Below are 19,076 nucleotides of genomic sequence, written 5' to 3'. Positions count from 1 at the left end.
CTTCTATATAAATTACTGTTTTTATCTTGCAATTAATGTGAATATTCAGAACTTACCATATATATGCTATTTTATCTTTCATGTTGGTTTTCTTCCCTCTGGAAGGGACAACATGTCTTCCCCTTTATTTCATTTGAATAGTAAGTGGCAATAAGATAAACCTTCCATCTATCTATGTGGAAATGAAATTACAACACAGGAGGAAGTGACAAAGCCACTGCAGCTTGAGTTAACAGCTTCTGTGTTTAGTCAAGTAAAAGTGCTTTTAGCTGTCTAGATTTAGAATGTTCATACAATGTAGAAAAGGGAAAATAACCTTCAAAAATAATCTTCCTAAAAATCTTTCATATCTTTGTTTTTTGTTTTGTTTTGATCTGCATGACCATTCACCAGGAGGCGTGTGGTATTTTACATTATTGTAAATGAAACATCCTGCCCTTGTACTGCTTTATGAGATTGTTGTTGTGTACAATGGGAAAGTTAACTAAAATTTGAAGGTTCTCATAGAAGCTGACCAAAAAAAAAAAAGATATTTGCATTTTTGCATGTCACATTTATGGCCTTTGTTTGACAGCATCATTCTTAAGGAAATACAGAGAAGCTAAAATGAAAGAATGGCTCCAGCAATTTGCAGTGAAAATTGTACCTGACACAGGTACAATGCTGGATCCCTTTCAGGAGAATGTTGTTCAGTGTGGTTTTGTCCTTGATAGATTAGAACTCCAAAATGGCAGCTGTTAAAGGAAAAAGCACGTACTCTGAGAAGCAGACCATCAGTGTGGTGACAGCTGCTGCTCCTGCAGTGGTATGGTTTCTACATCACTGCAGCTGCACTGCACTGCAGCACTCGCTGTGTGACAATGTGCAGTACTGGGGGGAATGGGAAATGGAGCCATGCTGAGCAGGAGGCTTCTCACAATATTGATGCAACACTGGAGCAGTTTTGGACCAAGTTCTGCTTCAGTTTCTGATCATTTCCAAATTCTTTTCAGTAGTGACGTTTCAAATGTGACCTTAGTTGTATCCAATTTTCACTTTGGCACACATTACCAGGGATATTAAATACAACCTGATGAAACAGCCACGCTCAGGTCCTTGGGTTGGACAGCACAACTCCTTGCTATCCTGCAAGATTATTCTAGGCAGCACATTGTATTGCTTCTTAGTATTGTCACCTATAAAGTTCAGGAAGTTCTGCAAAAGATGGAGAAAGTGGTGGGACAAGGTCTTTCTTATCTTGAAAATTATTTTTATGTCATTGTAGTGCTACTTTATTTTGTCAGACTTTTCCATAACTAACACAAATACTCTGTGTAGCTGAAAAATTTCATTTCCTTCTTCTGTGGTACAGATTCCAAGATGAAAACAATGTGAAGCAGTTCCCTTTAAAAGTACTGAATATCTGAAAGTATTTAGAACTCATTAAGTCTTGGTCTACAAGCAACCAATATTCATGTCCTGTGGAAGAAGGGAGAAGGGCTCCTTCAGTACAATATTAATTCTGTTTGAAAAGTTTAGATAAAAATAAAGCTTTTCTAATTGCTCTTAGGCAAACTGATGTGTGACAGGTGCTTAAATTCAGATGAAGCAAACTGATACACCCTGATGACCTTAAACAGCTGCTCCTCTGGGTAGTTTAATTTCCTCTCCTTTATTCAAAATGCTTAATGTTAATACATTGGAAATTAATTAGATACTCACTAGTGACATTGGCAATACTGAGCATATATATTGAAATAACTGGAGGAAGATTTAAGATGTAGAAATAACACATATGAAAATACTGTGCAATACCAGTTGACAACTTTTGCTATAGCAAACCTGAAATTAGTATTTTCTCCTTTTTAATAAAAGAAAAGGAAATATGTTGTAGGTATGCAACTCTCATCCATGTGGATGTCCAATGTGAAAAAATCTTAGCTGTTTAACTTTCCTTGGAGAGGGAGAAGGAAAAACTTTGGAATACAAGAATCATGTTAAATTTGGTGATAACATTAGGCATGGATAGTCTATCTAAAAGATGCATTAAATAGTTAAGCTTGCTTTTAGTGTGAGTTGTTTTTGAAGCAGAAATGTGGAAATTCAGGGGCTGTAAAATGACAAAGTTAGCGATGTAAGATCAAAGAGACATGAGAATAGGGGAAAAAGAAGTGGGTATATTTAAAGTATATTTTTCAAATCTAGCAACACCCTAAAGATTTCTCCCCAGCCTACCTAAATGTGAATTGTATATGTATCATAAGAAAGTAAACAAGAATTTTTTTATGAAGTTATTGCAGCAAGTTAGTAGCTTATTGTACAATATAAAACCTCATCCATTAATGATTTATTTTTAGTAACATTGTGATGTATTCATCACAATGGAAATCTCCTGTGCTAAATGAATTGCACTGAAACCACTTGCTTCTGCTTGCTTGTCATACCCAGTAGAAGGAATCAATATGAAAAAAAACCTGGCATAACTGGTATGTATTATAAATAAAGCTGTCTTGGAGAACTACATAATTATTGATCAAAATAGACTTAAAAGTGTTCACTATCATCAATCATTTTACTTAATCTTGGTTTAGCAAAATTATATTAACATATTAGCACAGTATTATGGATAAAAAAGGAACTTTAAGACATCTTTGACTTCAACTTTGAAAAATGTAGAGGATCTCAGGCTACAGAAAAATGATATGTGTAACTCAGAGCAATGCAGATTTATAATTTTGTAGCTTTATTTATAGCTGTTGTGCATTTTTGTTTTGCTGCTGAATTTGACCAAGTGAACTGCGGGTTTAATTTTTTTTTTGGTGTTTTATTCAGACTTTTAATATTCTGGTGACATTTTAATTTTATTATCGACTTAATATTTCATGGAACTGTTCAAGTTGGAAAATACCTTTAAGATCAAGTTCAGCAACTGTTAACTGTTATCCAACACTACCACCAAACCCCAAGCACCACATCTACACATCTTTTAAATATCTCCAGGGACAGTGACTCGACCACTTCCTTGCACATCCTGTTCCAATGCTTGATAACCCTTTCTAATATGCAGCCTGAACCTCCCCTGGCACAACTTGAGGATGTTTCCTCAGGTCCTATTGTTTGGATGAAAAGACTGACTCCCTGTTGCGGTTTTACGTTAATTGATACTTGGTGAGGAGGGAAGCCGCCCATGGAAATGATTTTTCTGGTAAGAGCTGCTAAGAGCTTCCTCTGTTCCTAGCAAAAACCAATAGCTGGCTAGCGCTGAGAATTGACAACCTATTAAACTGTTAGAAGCTAGGTCCGCCTCTGTGAGATTCACATTTTAAAGACAGGCAAGGCCGGGAAATGTTTCTCTTGGCTTCTGGCTTTTGAAGAGGTGACGGGGTGCTGGTGGGACCCGCCCCGTGTGGCCTGCGCGGCCGGGCTGGGCCGGCCCCACGGGCCCGGCCGAGATTTTCTGCTCCCTGAGGGGCTGTGGGCGGGCTGCCGAGCCCCTCAGCGGGGAGTGCACCGGGCCCCGTCCTGACGGGCGGCTGGGGCCCCTTCGCTGCGGGGCCGGGCCCCTTCTCGGCAGAGCCCGCCGGTCCTTTTTCCTGCAGCACTGCCGGGCCGTGCCAGCCGGGGGCTGCATCGGCGCTGGGAGCGGCCCCGAGGCCAGGAGCGGCCGGGGGCGGGACTGCAGGGCTGAAAAATCAACGCAACCAGAACAGCAGCGTCCGGCCGTGGCTGCTTCAGCGTGGCTCGCAATGAACTTTGTTTGTTTAGCCGCTTTTAGCCAGCCATGGTGCGGACAGAAGGACAAAAACGGCAGCAGCAGCTCTGCTTGTTTTCGGCGCTCCGCATGAAGAAAAGCGCAGAGTGAAGCCGGCGGGCGGCACGGCTCACACGGTGTGGGCAGAGACCCCGTGAGCAGCAGCCAGAGGCACGGCAAGCGATCCCCTTGATGCACAGCCCGCATGAGATCAACTTTTCAGTGCCGCAGAACTCCGTAAAAACTGCTTCAGTTGATAAAGCTCGAGAACAAACGAACCTACGAACACCAATTCTCTCCCGAATCAGGAAGAGGAAAGGGTGAAGACACGTGAGGAAAACAACATGGGACACAGAGGTCAGAAGGAGTCAAATTCTAGTTAGGAGGGGATTGAGGAGATGCCTTGGTCTTTGGCTGAAATTCACTGCGTAAGGCTATAGTGAAGATATATGTTTCATATATCAGACTTTGTTTTTCCCCTGTAATTCATGAAGCACGTGGGGGGATGCAGCATTTACCCGCAGCCCATGAGAAAAGGGCACTCGTGCTGGAGCGTGTGGATGCTGAAAAGCTGTAATCTAATGAGAAGCTTGAACAGAGAGAGATGAGAAACTCTGCTCCAGAGATAGAAGAAGAGCTTCTGTTCCCAGAGATAAAAGAAGAGAACTTTTGGGGTTTTTTATGCCAGAACAGCTCATCCTTAAAATAGTACCCCATAAGTTGACATGGCCCATGAAAGCAGCTGTGGGAAAGCTGCAAGGCATGGGAGGGACTTTGACACTGCAAACAGATTTTCCGCTCCTGGGCAGCTGATTCGCTGTGACATTGAAGCCATGAGAGAACTGTTTCTTGTGGAGAAGTCTCCATGGCATGGCGAGAGAAGCTCCTCTCCCTACAAGAGCTGATGAAAGACTGTTGTAGAGGTGGTAACTGATTGAAGATCCCAGGTTTTGTCTCTATATTGTCAGTTGGCAAAGAAAAGAAGTTGTGGAGAGGGACGGAGAAGTGTTCTGAAGGTTTTATTCTGATCGTTATTATTCTTGTAGTTCTGTTAATAAAGTTTTCTTTATACCTTTTAAGCTTTGAGCCTGATTGCCCTCCTCCTAATTCATATCTCACAGCAGGAAATCAATAAATAATTCTGGTAGGTGCACTGGTGATTTTAGCCAGCACTGAACCCGCTACCTTATTTGGTGCATTGACCAGGAAACTCAAATTGGCGAACCTAAACCACTACACTAAATTGGTGTTTCTTCCTGGTTTTGAACTGAGACCACCACACCCCCACCCCGCTACAACCTCCTCTCAAGGAGTTCTGGAGAGTGATAATATCCCACTGAGTGTCTTTTTCTCCAGGATGAGCCTCCCAGCTGCCTCAGCTGCTCCTCAGCAGGCTCTGCCCCAGAGCCCTTGTGTGGGACCTTGGCTGCCACTGCTCCTGTCCCATCCAGGTCCAGCCCCTGCTGCCCTGTGAACTGGGGGCTCCTGGTGCGGCCTTGACCTCCCCTTGGGGTCCCCCCATTTGGCAAAGCCCTGTGGACTGTGTTAGAGTGCTCTGCTGTGAGCTAGAGGGGAGAGACTCTGCTAGAATTAGAACCAGACTACTAAAAAATATTAGGATTGAAAACAGTGTTACTTTAGAATGGCTGTAAGGACTCTTAGGAACAGATGGTCTGATTCTGTAAGGGTAATTATATCATGATCCTAATTAATCATAACAGGAATGACCTTTTACTGACTCATTAAATAATTTTGTTTAGAGAATCTTCTGTCAGACTTTGATTTTTATTTTATTTTTGCCTTTTTTTTACCTTAGGTCAGATACCCATATGCTCTGTATGCAGTAGAGCAGTGTCAAGAGATAAAAATGTGTTAAATGATAAAATCATGTGTTGGCAGAGTTGACACCAGTTATTGCATCAGGTGGGATCACAGGACTTAGAGGTGAACTTTTGAACTGATGAGTCCAACCCTTTGTCTTCTCAGCATTTATCCCATGTCTGTGTTGTATTCTCCTCCTATAGTCAATGAGTTTTATTTCCCAACAATATATTAATTTATTCAGCTAGTCAGGTTTTTAGTAAATTATTTATTTTCTGGTATGTCATGAGGAAATTTGATCATTTTATCAGGGGTCTAGGTTAAGTTATGTACTTCAAGTCATAAGACCAAAGTAATTTCTTTGACCATATCTGTTAAGAGTTTGTCTGGGATTTTTCTGTTTAATACTTCTCAAGACTCATTATACCCTTATGGTGATGAATTTATTTCTTCAAATATCAGTGCACAAATGTTATCTGGTTATTCACTTTTGTGCATTTTTTGCTCTAATTATGCCTATTGGGAACTTTAACTGTTAAATCTTAAATGTCAAAATACCACGTATATTACTGCTTCCTATGGGACAATGATTGTTTACTACTCTGAAAAGTCATGAGATGTGATGATCAAACTATGAACAGAGAAAACACAACTAAAGCAAATATTTAATGTGCATTTTCACTTAAAAAAAACCACTCTAGCTCTGCGGTTTTTGCTTCTGGTTTTTTTCTGTCTTGTTTTTTTTCTGTTTTTTCCCCCCTTTTTTCTTTTTTCTTTGATCAAGTGTTTTTAAGGAAATGACATGAAGTATATGTGGCTGTTGCTCTGACTATGCCTTTTTGTTGTTGTTGCCTATTGTATCTCTTTTAAACTGAAACTCTCCCAAACTTTTAAATAGTATAACATAGTGAACTGGTTAGGCAAAGTGCTTCAATTCTTGATCCAGTAACTACCAGTAATGAGAAATGAAATACTGTAAGTAATCAAACCCCATGGGGAGACAAGATGTTTTTGAAGAAAAAGGAGCACTGGGCCATTATGTGCTTCATAATCCTTCTGTCATTTCTAAATGTGCCCATATAATAGTTAAACAGCAGGAAATGTGCTAAAGTGCATTTTGTGCATTCCAGGTGTTTTACTGAGTGACAGTGGAAAGTATTCAGCTACTTGTGTTGTTGCATTTTTACATGGATAACACTAAAATATTCTGAGGATCACAGTAACTCCCAAACATTGGGAAAAGAAAAAGTATTTTCTATGTGAACCCATATTTATGCACACACATAGCATAAATAATTTTGTTTCTTTGATCTTCCTTTAATTTTGGCTCTACTGCATATTCTTCTGTTTTAGAGCTACAGAATTCTGCCTGCTACCATTTATATTTCTGTTGTCTCATGGGGGGTCTTTAGGATGCAAACTTCCCATCTTTGAATTAGAGAAGAGAGGCCACAACAGCTGTTCCGGTTTGGTAGCTTTTGTCTTTTAGGGAATATTGTTCATGTTTCTTCCACAGATCTCCCAAAACCTCTCCTTGGTTTGATGCTCTAACTTTTCTAGCATAGTAGAAATGTGTTTTTGTTTTGTTTTGTTTTGTTTTTTTTAATGTGTAGGTGACATGACAGTGGGATAAAATTATTTGCTTTTGATTTCTGTTCCCATTTTTTCCACTTTTTAAAAAATTGCTTTCTTTTTAATTCAGTGCTTTCTATTCTCTTTGGGTTTTTTTTTTGGACTAAGACCAGAATACTCATACTTGAATAAATAGATGAAAAAAATATTAATTTTTGAATATTTCAAAAAGGAGGACTAACTTTCCATTTAAGAAAAAAGAGCTTTGATAAATTAGATGCCAGTTTAAATCGCAGAGTATTTTCAAAAACAAGAAACTTCTTTTTTGAGGCATGATAGGTAACTATAATTGGGAAATGTAAAACTTGGGTCTTTGTGTTGGTATTTATGCAAATGCTCTCCCTCAGCTTAAGAACCTGGTAAAAAATCTCTCAAATAAAATTTGGAAATATCCATGTATAATTTGTTAAAATCAAACAATATTTCTATAATATGCATAGAAATTAAAGTTCTTTTTATCTTTCTTAGTCTTTTAAAATACCCTCTATTTTCTTAAAAAGCTTGGTTAAAACTATGAATTGATTTGAATATTTTTCATCTCTAATCTCTTTTTCCTCTTTCCCCAAAACTGAAGCAAAGTTTTGTTCTGAGGTGCTGGAAGTATTTGAGGCTGCACAAACCCTGTGGTTGGATGCAATGTGAGTGCACCTGAACCACACGGATGGTAACTGGGTTTGATTGTGCCTTTGCAGGATCACATTGTCTGGCCACTTACAAATACTTACTTACTTGCTGCTTATTTTTGCAGTGGAATGTTGTTGCATCACTGACAATGTTGTATCATGTTCTCTGTGTTCTTTTCATACTCTCTGTCAAGGCAGTAGCATTAAATTCTGTCTATTTGAATAATACTCATTGTCACATGGAAAGGGATCTTGAGACAGGCAAGACAGGAAAGACAAGCAAAAACACTTTTAAAAAAAAAATCTGAAAAAATTTTGAGAGGCTTCATTTTACAGGAAGGAGTCAGAGTGGCTAAAGAATTGTGATCTATGATTTTTTTATCTCAGAGTGGCCATTTGCACTGGGCGTAGGATAAATGAAGTTCATCTTCCATGGTGCAATCTAAGTGCTCCATAAATACAAATTTTGTCTCAATTTCTGATTGCTGATTGGAGTTTTTTTATTTGTTGAGTGACCTGAGTTCTTCAATGCATCTTTGTGCTTACTGCAGGAGTGCCATTTGTTCCCAGTGCTTTGTCTTTTTGCTTGATGCCACTGGCACACAGAAATGAGCCTTTCATTTATACCAAATACATCAACCCAAAACTAAAGAGATTCCACCTGTAAAGGTATTGCTGCAATAATGTGATTTAGATCAATGAAGAAGGTCTGAAGAGGAGGCAATGTGATTTGACTGCTATGATGGAGGCTACTCCTGGAGCTTCCCAGACTGGAATTAGTGGTCTACAAGTTAAAGCTATTCTTCTTAATTGGGCAAAAGAGTATGGTGGAGATGAAATTGGTTAATTCTGAGAACTATTAGGAAAAAAAAAAAATCGACAAAACCTCTCTCTAAAATCAACCCCAGAAATCCATCACCAGACTAAAAAGCCTCGATGACCCTGCACTTAAAAATCCCTAAATTAAGCTGAGGTGATCAGACAGGAAAAAAAGAGATACTTTTAAATTATTCAAGATCAGCTACTTATGTACCCATGAAAATGCAAATGCAGTCACAGGAAGTATCAGGCCTATAGGGTTTTCTTCACATAAGTGTTGTGACATAAGCACTGAGTAGCCATTTTATGGGCATCCTTTAGAATGAAAAATGAGCATAAAGTAGAATTGAGAGAAAGGTGGGCAAGGACCATAACCAGTTTCATTTTACAGGGAGACCAATGGCTTTCCTTTCTAATGGAGGAAAAACATGAAAGTGAATGTGATTAGTTTTTATATCTATCTGTATTTAAGTATGATGTAAAACCCCTCCAAATCCTGTTTATTTAACTAGGAACCAACACTGATATCAGATGGTTATGCATTATAAAATACATTCAGAAGCTAAGAAAAATTCTGCTGAAGCAGAGTTTACAGTTAGGAGGAGATCCATGCTGCAGCTTGCTGGCAGTCTTCAAACTGTATTTATTTCAGAGTGGCATTGAGGCCAAAGAGCCAAATATTAGCACATTATCAGGAAATATTACAGGGACATGAGTCTGATACCTAATTACCAAGGGATGTCAAGCAGGAGAAAACTGCATAGCCTTAAGCTCCATCCTTTTATATGTGAAAGCATTTGTAATTGGGAAGATGAAGTGCTTTGTATACAGACTAAGGGCTATTCTGTGTTTTCTAAGTATATGAAAACATTTCTTATATCCTAGAACTGGAAGTCCCCGAGGATAATCAGTCACTGTTGAATAAACCAGCCTACCAGCCTGAAAAGTTTGATGAAAATGTTTTGATCAAGACTATGACACTTCAGCTTTTCCTTTTCAATACACAGTAATATGTTAGAAGTTGTCCTAACATTTTTGCCGTCTTATTTCTGCCAAGGTTTTGTAAATATCAGCTATTCCAAACTGTGCATGGAAACCTGTCTGTTCATCACTGTCTCCAGGTTCGTTGTCAAACAGTTTTTGCTTCTTGGAAAGGGACCTGCTAAAGGAATATTCGGTTTTGTGTGTGGTGAGGTGGCCTTTTAAAGACTGAAGTATTTCACATTTTCCTTGGTTGTTATAGCTATCCTCCTTCCAGAAGTCTGAGCTCTTCAGTTTGAGGAGATTTGATTTTTATAGAAACTACTCAGGTAGGCTTTAAAAGCATTTTGAGCTATCACTGGATATATTATATAGTGGTTTTTTTTTTTTTTTTTGTTCATTTAGGTCTGCTGAAGACTTATGAGTGTCTTATAAAGGGCTAAGGATAATCTAACTTTCCTCTAAAATAACTTTTTATGATTTCTTACTTCTTTCTGTAGTAAGCTTAATAATTTGTCAGAGTGAGTTACATTTTTCAGCTGATGTTCTTCCTGATCAGGCATCTTTTTTGAGAATTTTCAGTTGACAATCAGAAGGATAAAAATCTTTATACATAGACTCAATTTCAGGATGCTTGAAGGAAATCGATTATGTAAGTTAAATAACTAGAGGTGTCAGAAAATTTTGATAAAGGATTTAGTGGATTCAGGCCTCCTTGATGGATTTAAATTTAAATGGAAATTCAATCAAATCACAATAATTATAAAGCAGCAATAATTCAGCTAATGTTGATAGCAACTCATTTGGTGTTAAATCATTAAATAAATCTCTGATACTTAAAACTATGAAGATTTCACTGATAAATAGCAGTTGTCCAAAACAATTGCTATTTTTATTTTTTATTATATCTATAGTAAGACAAATTTAGTAGGATATAAACTTGTAGGAATTGCTCTCGTGAAGAAGAGATAGATTATGATACGTTTCATATTTGATACAGTGGAAAGTGTGTCCAATGGCCAAATTCTCTCCTGTTTTATCTACTGTGAAAATAATGCTTATTTGAGGTTTGGACAGTGAATGTTGACTGAGATTCCAATTACATTTGTGGATCCATTACAGACTTTCTGTGCTGCTGCAGCAAGTAATTTAAGTGACACTTTCCTTCAGCTTCTCCTTTATATAGTGCTTTGCTGAGGCATTGCAAAGATGAAATCCACTACTAATTGGTGAGCTGCATTGATTCTGCAGTGTGAGTGCCATATTATCCGATAAACGAGTTGTTAGAAATCTAATTATAAAATAATATATAAATGTAATTATGTAATTATATTTTCCTGAAGAACTTCACAAAGACAAACTCTTAGTTTCAGAAATTAAACATGTGCTGGGTGAAGGAGAAATAAGACTGAGAGCCAGTAAAGTATTGAATTGGGGTAAAATAATTTTGTGTATTCCTTAGAGAAATGCAAGTTTCTTTTAATTCAAAAGGAATGTGAACCATAGCCTGTAAATTCAGCGTGTTTTATTCAGAAGTTCTTCTTTGAATATATGTTCTTATTTAAAAATGGAGTGACTAATATATGCTTTAATGAAATATGCCTTAGGATATTTTCTTGGCTCTTATTTTCTCAGGAATGGGTGGCTGTTCTCTACCACTGAAGGAAGTACTCTGAGTTGTGTCTCAGTTTCTGGATGTCTAGAAATGGTGGAGACAACAGCCAGGTTTCTACAGATAAGGACATGTTTTTAGGCCTTCCTAAAATGTTGTCAATATTAGTTTATGATTTCCAAGGGTGTAGCTTATGAATTCCATGAGCCAAATGGTTGTAGTAAAACACAGAAAAATCTACATTTCCCCTATTACCATTTGTGTGTGAAAAATGTTCTTTGGTCTTCTACATTTTTCTTCTTTTTCTGTAATGTTGTGTGGTCTTACTTTTTCAAGACTGAGTACTTTTTCTGTTTTGCAGCTTGGTACTTAAATGCTTAATCAAGTTCTAGACAAAGTTGTGATTTGTTTCTCAATAAGTTACTGGTAGTTTTAAGTTGCAAAGAAGATGTGTTGTAGGCTCATAAGTTATGTTTGTGATCAAACAATATCTTAAGATGTTACAGAACATTTTGCTAATTACCTGTTCATAGTCATAAAAAGTTTTGGGTTGGACTGAGGAGGTGCCCAGAATTACTTTCAAGTCCACTATTATATTATCGTACCAGTTACTTGCAATCATGAATTCAGCCATAAGATGCATAGCTGTGTGTGTAGATGTTTAAAATAATTCATCCAGGGATGCACTTAAAAAGAATGGCTATTTCTTACAGTGCCTAGGAGGGGACTTAAACTTGGGTATTAGGCATTGGTTTGAGGTTTTTTTTCGTTGTAACTAGCACCATTGGACTGACATCTTTAAGCATAAGAATAATCTTTTGATTGGGGGACTCAGAGAAATAGGTCCCATGTATGGAACACCCACTGCATGGAATAAATTCTATAAAAGAAGAATTTTTTTCTTTTTTTTTTTATATAGTAAATGGCAGAGATTTTGAGATCTGCTGTTCTCTTCTTCTGCCATAAGGCAGAATAAATTGTCTTATTAATTTCTTCCTTAGTAATTTCTGGTAGATTTGTCTAAAGTATCCTTTTCTTGCACTCCTGTTAGCAGTGTAGAATTAACATGAATATTCTCCAGTAAGTCACAGGTTATGTCTCTTTATAGGTGTTGGATAGAGCATTAAACCCAAAACCTTCATTTTAGGCATTTGCAGCCCAAAATATCCCAAAGTGGCTTTGGAAAAGAAGCACAAGAAGATAATTTAAGAAGGATTGGGGCCAAGTAAAGGTGCAGAGCTCTGTGCATGTCTCTGATTTCTGGTAATCTTTTCATGACCATTTTGCAGTGTTTCATTATAGGGCATGTGGATGTGATAAGCCTGAATGTAGATATTAGGCATAGAATCTGTATTTCTTATTTATGACTGTGAACTTGGCTTTAGGGGCAGCAGAAACTTCAGTGGCAAAAAAAGGATAAAGAAAATTGGGAGGTGGTGTAATGAATACATTTCCCTATCAGTGTTGGAATAACTGACTTACAACTTGTAAAACTGTGCCCTTCCAGTCCAGAGCTGGACTGAATTGTCAGTGGGAGAATATGCAGTGGCCAGGCAGAATCAGATTAAGGTTTGTTTTTTAAATCCACCAGACTCTGTGCTGGCCTCAAAACACTTGTATGGAAAGCATGGAAAGGATGGTACCCTAAAAGTACTGGCTCCAGTAAGATAGATACCATGTAGTCTTTTAGGGACAGACCTGTCAAAATATTTCATCTGTGCTTTACACATCTCTGCTTTCATCTTGAGCTGAGACTGACATCTGTCAGATTGTGTGGTATGGGAGAAATGTGATATAAAGGTTACAAGAGTGAATGGGATTCTAGATTTCAGATGCAAGTGAATGGGAAGGTCCTTAAACAAATAAATGAATTAGGTTTTCTCTTCAGCCTATTGAGAAATATTTATGAAGATTAACAATTCTAAATAAAGAAGAAATAAAGGGAGAAATATAGATTCATAAAATACAGCAGCAAAAGGCTGATTAAATTGATGAATGCCACAGTCAGGTTTGCTCTGTTCTATTGATTCCATCTGTTTAGTATTTGAGAAACTTTATTATAATTTGATATCAGTAATATTAAGCATGGTTTCATAAAGGAGTAGTTGTACCAGTATCTAATAGGGCAGAGTAAAGTCCATATTATTATTGTAATTATTCATTTTTAATGTTGTAATTGAAGATTTAAAAAAATTGTATTAGCTGTTATTATTTGTAAAAGAAATGGTTTCTATCTGATGTTTATAGTATTTAGGACTGAACTCTTAATATTATATTGCTTCATAAAGCATAGGGACAGAATACTAAGACAGTATTTTTGGTTATAAGCCAAAATATAATTCAGTATTGTAGACATGAAAACTTTTGTTATAATGCTAAATTTGTTGCTGATAAGTGTTTACAGTAATACATATTGAAAGACTGAAAATTCAGTTACATTAGCAATGATATATCCCTAAAATTAATGCCTCTGAACATTCATCAGAAAACCTGTATTACTCAGATTGAGTGTAGGACCAGGTTCTGGTCATTATAGATCTGGAAAATAATCTTTCTTTTGCACTTTCTTATTGAAAATATATATATATGCATACTCTGTATATGTAGTTCCTAGGACTGTATTCTATACGTGCCTCCTGCAGATGTAGGATCGCTCACATTCTTAAAATCCAAACCTTAAGAAACAAAAGTATAAGCTACTTGTACAGCTATATTGTATGGAAAACTCAGGAAAAGTTTGTTGTTGGTCAGGCCTTGAGACTGAGCATTATCTATGGACTGCTGTGTTCAGCACTACATGAGCTGTCTGCCTGGCTGACTTGCCAGTTGCTATCAGCCATCTGTCCTCTTGTGCTCACAGAGGATGAGAATTTGAGTGGTGTGTGACAAGCAGAAATGTTCTTCTGCTGTGTCTGGTTTAAACAATTATTTTTCTCCTAATGAGGTTAATGTTCTCAACTACTTCCACATGAAAACCTACACTCTGAGCCTAATACTATAGGAAAATACAGAACAGTGAGACAGATTCTGAGGAGCTACCAATAGAGAGACAGAAAGTCTTAGAATTTTTTGAGTTTTGCAGTGTTTATTGAACTGCTAGAATTAAGGAAAAGGTAGAGATAAAGACCTGTTGCTGATATTGGTTCAGAAAATTGCAGAGGGGTTGGTGGGGGAAGTGTGGCAACATCTGAACCGTCTTTCTAGAATACTGAAGCAAAGTGCTGTTATAGGAGCAATACTGGGTGGGTTAACTGTGCTTATTGTATTGCAATCCGTGAGCTCAGGCGGGAGATACTTAGTTACAAACAGCTCTGCTGACATTTTGCTATTAAGAGAATCATCAAAGCAATCTAATCTGGCTCCTGTTCCCCAGTTCTAAACTTTGCAACAGCCACCTGGCTCCTGTGATTATTGAGCAGAAGATGTGTAACTTCAAGACTTTTCCTGGAGATCCTGTGGACTGGACATCACTGTTTTCTTCCGTAGCTGTTGTGTTCCATACTTGTAACCACATTCAGACATTGGGTGTGGTCTGCTATATTCCGCTGGTTTTGGTTTTTGTTGTTTGTTTGTTTTTTTCCCTGTGTCTGCCTCTGCTTTTTCTCTTGAGTTATTTCATAATGTAAAGACAGACCAAAACTTCAAAAAGAAACAGCAGAGCTGCCTAACCTAAAAGCATAAGGCCAAGGCTGGAACTACAGAAATTTCTTAAGCTATTTTCCAAGCAGCATAAAAGAAAGTTTGTTTGATGACAGGGATTCTTTGTACACTTGGAAGAGGGTGTTTAATTTGAAAATATGTAAAGAATGCCCGATGAGTGATAAATCAATATCTCTAGTATGGATTTAATGACTTCATGCAGTTTCAGCAGGATTTGTCTTCCAAACAGAAACTGCAATGTAAGCTTTTAGTTTTACTTTTGCAGAGGTAGTTTTGATGGGCTCTCATTTCTAACAAATCTTATGTTGTTTACACCTACAGTTTTTGATCTTGTGTCCGTACACCAGCTGTCAAGAAAACACTAAGCCCACAAAAAACTGATTAGACACAAGGCACAAAGAACACAAGCTGCTACTGTTTGGAAAGCTCAGCACTCTTTCCAAAGACTTTGCCCCATTTGAACCATGCCAGTTTTACTTTCACTAATGATATATTGTATAGCTTGTTTAGAAGCATGAGAGTTTATCATAAGTTTCTTTTTTGTTGAGCCCTGAAATGAGGCTAAACTGTATCATTACAGTTACTTGTCATCAGAGGTCGTATTTTTCAATAGAGAAAGTGCTGCAATGCCTCTTAAATAGTTTCTTGATGATAATTTGTATCAGCTGCCCGTAAGAAGCAACAGTATGATCATGCTGCTTCAAAAAAGCTTTTTGTCAGAGGTTGGAAATAATCTTTATTATTCAAGAGACAGTAAATTTTTTAATGAAGATGGTCAGACCTTTGTGGTCTGTTTGCCTGTTTGCTCAGGTTTTGTGTTGATTTTGGTGGCAGTGTTTTTTTCCATTACTAGCCTCAGCTTTCAGGCAGCAGCATCTTCTTTATGGAAGGGGAAACAGAACCCTGTGTCATGAAATCCTTTCTAATTATTGTAATAGATGATGCATTTTTCATACTATGTAAACTCAGTTTGGTCTCTGCCAGCCAAAGTTTCAAAATGGGGAGCCTGCAGTTGTTGGCTTTGTGAAATCCTGAATCCTTTCTTCGCTTCTCTAATTAAATAAAACAGTGATTAAACAGGAGAATACAGGGGGTTTGATATGTGGGTAACCAGCAATCTCCATGACATAAGTGATTAACTTTGTTATGAAATATGCTTAGATTGAAATCTGAGCATTTCTCATCATTAATGTAACAATTTAATTATGCAGCCAAAAATACAGACCCTTTCTAAGATAAGCATTTTTCTCTTTATGTTTGCATATTTTTTTTCCCTATGGAACAAGAAATACCTTCCTATGTTATTCCTGACAATAAAAATATGTTATTTATATCTGAAATTTTGTTATAGACATTAAACTTACTTTGAGCCTATACATAAAATGTGGTTTTTTTGTCTGATTTGCAGTACTCTTAAAATTTAAAAACCTGCTCTTGAAGGTTATTTATAATAATTGATAAAACACTTAGTGCTGGCATTTAGATTAAAAGTACCTTGAGTTACATTTGTCTTGGCATTCTTTTTTCAAAATTGCACAGCGAATGCAGGTTTTGAAGAGAAATTGTGTGGCTATGTAAGGTCAGGAATTGAAAGAGAAAGAACAGATGTTCTAGAATGATTTGTGCTGGTTCTCATTTTACCTTTTGTCTGCAGTGGCAATGCATAGACACGTAATACTGGAGCAGCACAGTTTAATACCGGTGTTGTGACTAATGAATCTTGATATGTATGAAGTAAATGAGGTATTTGAAATAAATTCTGCCTATATGGACCAGAAACTGAGCTCAGATTTTGATTATATCTTTGCCAACACTATTTTTTATCAAGATATTTTATAAAAAAGGAGAACACCAAAAATGTTGTTCTTGCCCCCTTCCTTTCTGTTCTGTTAGTGCTTTAACATCAGGAGAAAGTAGATGGTAATTGACTTTCCAAATAGGGAAATTCAGCATGCTGGGAAGCACTTGCTTGAGAGCTGAAAGAGGGAAAATCAATAAGGAAATGAGAAAGTTGCCATTTCTAGTACTCCATTAGCTGCTGTGTAATAAAATCTCATCAAATAAATCTTATCAGTGGAACAAGTGCATTTAAGAGCAGAAAATTTCACAAATGGTGAGAGTTAAGACTGTGGTTTTCTGGTATCTCATGTATAAACAGTTTAACCACTGCTGAATGAAACAATATGTGAAGTGCCAGTGCATGTGATTGGACAGATTGCTATTGATTTTGGTGGGGTTTGGGTCAGGCTTTAGTAGACAAAAAGATTAGAATTGGTCAGCTGAAAATGAATGACAATGTAGGCCACACTTTCTCATTCATTTTCCTATTGAATAGCGAGAGAGAGGAGAGAGAGAAAATTATAAAAAAGCATGCATTGAGGCTTGGAATTTCTGGTATGCTGCTTTATTTTGATATGACATTCAAATGAGGGTGATATTTTGTATTACTGTAGGATAAACAGAAGGATTGATTTATTTCACTCATTAATAACATCCATGTTCATTAGGAGAATAAATAGTAGAAGCAGCAACAAAGGAGTTGAGGAGAAACACAAATCTATATATTTAATATTAATTTTGTTGTCTTTATTGTAGGAGTGGCATTTAGATGACAGTTACCACCTCAATTCCTCTTTCTTTTCCTTGTTTATTGGTCAGTTGTAAGTGGTGATTAAATAGTAGTTAAATTATGGTCAAATGTTAATCTTTCCTAGACTGTCATTTTTATCTCTTTTTTCTTATTCTTTCCTAGGGCAACTTTTTTAGCACCTGGCCTGCTGGAACTGGATGGGCTGCATCTCTCTGTTAATGGCAGAAGGACTTTAGCTCTTGAACTGAAGGAACTTATTGAGAGGGCTTTAAACTAGTGGTACAGAAGAATCCTTATGTTCTTGGCTGATTTTTTTTTTTAATACCTGTTTAGAAAGCTTCATAACTGATGTAAGGTTACTCCTGTCTTCATCCTGCCTTTGTGATACAGGATGCATATTTCTTGCAGTAAAGATGATATAGTCAGCTAATATTACTCGTTTTCCCTGATCTCGGTGGGGTTATTCTATAAATATGTGTGGAATTGCTTATGAACTAAGAAACAATCCCCTTACACTGACAAATAATTTATTAGGTCAGTCTAAATCAAACTACTTGGGAAACTGACATTTTCCATGTTATTAATAAAATAATGGATGTTAAATAGAATACTGTTTTTCTATCAGGATGTTCACACTGTTTTTCTGTGTTATTTGTTTTCTTCTGTTCATGAAGTGCTTCATAATTGAGTTTCTACTAATTTTATATTCATAGAATTTTAATTATATGGGCTTCCCTCCTGGCATGCATTAATGTGGTAGCACCTACAAATCTAATAAAATATCCATTCTGATAATAAATTTCAGTCACTGCTGGAATAAAACTATTCTAGATCAGTAAGAATATCACTCAAACTCATCTTTTCTAGGCCATGACAATCTCAGGCTTTAGATTTAGTTTAAAATTTGATGCAATTTGAACTAGGAAACAGCTCTGGGAGTAGAAATGCTAATTTAAGACTTGTTCCTCCCAACATTTTATACCCAGCATTCAAGCTTACAGAGCCTGCTATTGGCTCCAGTGGGAAAGATGGGGAATATTTTTCCCAGTTTCTGGACAATAGACAGTTTGCACTTCTCTCAGTGGTAGTGATGAAAGTTTGGAAAAGTGCACATAGAGGAAGATGCTGCTGGCAGGTATCTTGTTCCAATGTGCGGAACAGCGAGGAGTTCTAATAATGGATGGTCAGGAATGGAATTAAGCCAAATGAGGCAAATGTTACATCAGAGAACTGTTTATTGGTAACGAAAAGACAAAGTAAAATAGAATTACACTACTGAAGAGGGCTAGAGAAGACAGAGCAAAAGGAAGAAAAACCGGGGAGAGAGGAGGCAGAGGGAAGAGAGGCCGTTCCCAGCGGAGGTCGGGGAGCGCTGTCCATGTCCCAAGGCGGGGCTGTGCACGCTGCCTGCTGTGGCCAAAGCCTGGGCAGCCAGACACGAGGTGAGGTTGCTCGGGCAGGGGGGCCAGGAGCCTGGACAGGGTCCTGGGGAGGATCACAGTAATGGGCAGGCTTGGGGGCGGGCAGGGCTGGACACAGGTGGCTCAGGCAGGGGCGCAGAGAGGAAGCAGGCAGGGCGCTGGTCAGGGACACAGAGAGACAGGACAA

At 37.6% G+C, this 19,076-nt stretch overlaps 1 long non-coding RNA gene across 1 annotated transcript in view; it reads left to right on the top strand.

The window, feature by feature from the left end:
- LOC111928516 (uncharacterized) overlaps window positions 1-18,307 on the top strand; it is a 60,691-nt gene extending 42,384 nt beyond the window's left edge. Inside the window, exon 6 of the long non-coding RNA XR_015276291.1 lies at window positions 17,631-18,307. This is a non-coding gene — a long non-coding RNA (uncharacterized LOC111928516). The remainder of the gene's footprint in view (window positions 1-17,630) is intronic.
- Window positions 18,308-19,076: the final 769 nt, after the last annotated feature.

Source organism: Cyanistes caeruleus, chromosome 14, assembly GCF_971803275.1.
Source record: "Cyanistes caeruleus chromosome 14, bCyaCae1.hap1.1, whole genome shotgun sequence".
NCBI classification, from domain to species: domain Eukaryota; kingdom Metazoa; phylum Chordata; class Aves; order Passeriformes; family Paridae; genus Cyanistes; species Cyanistes caeruleus.
This window is presented reverse-complemented; position numbering and strand designations above follow the sequence as displayed.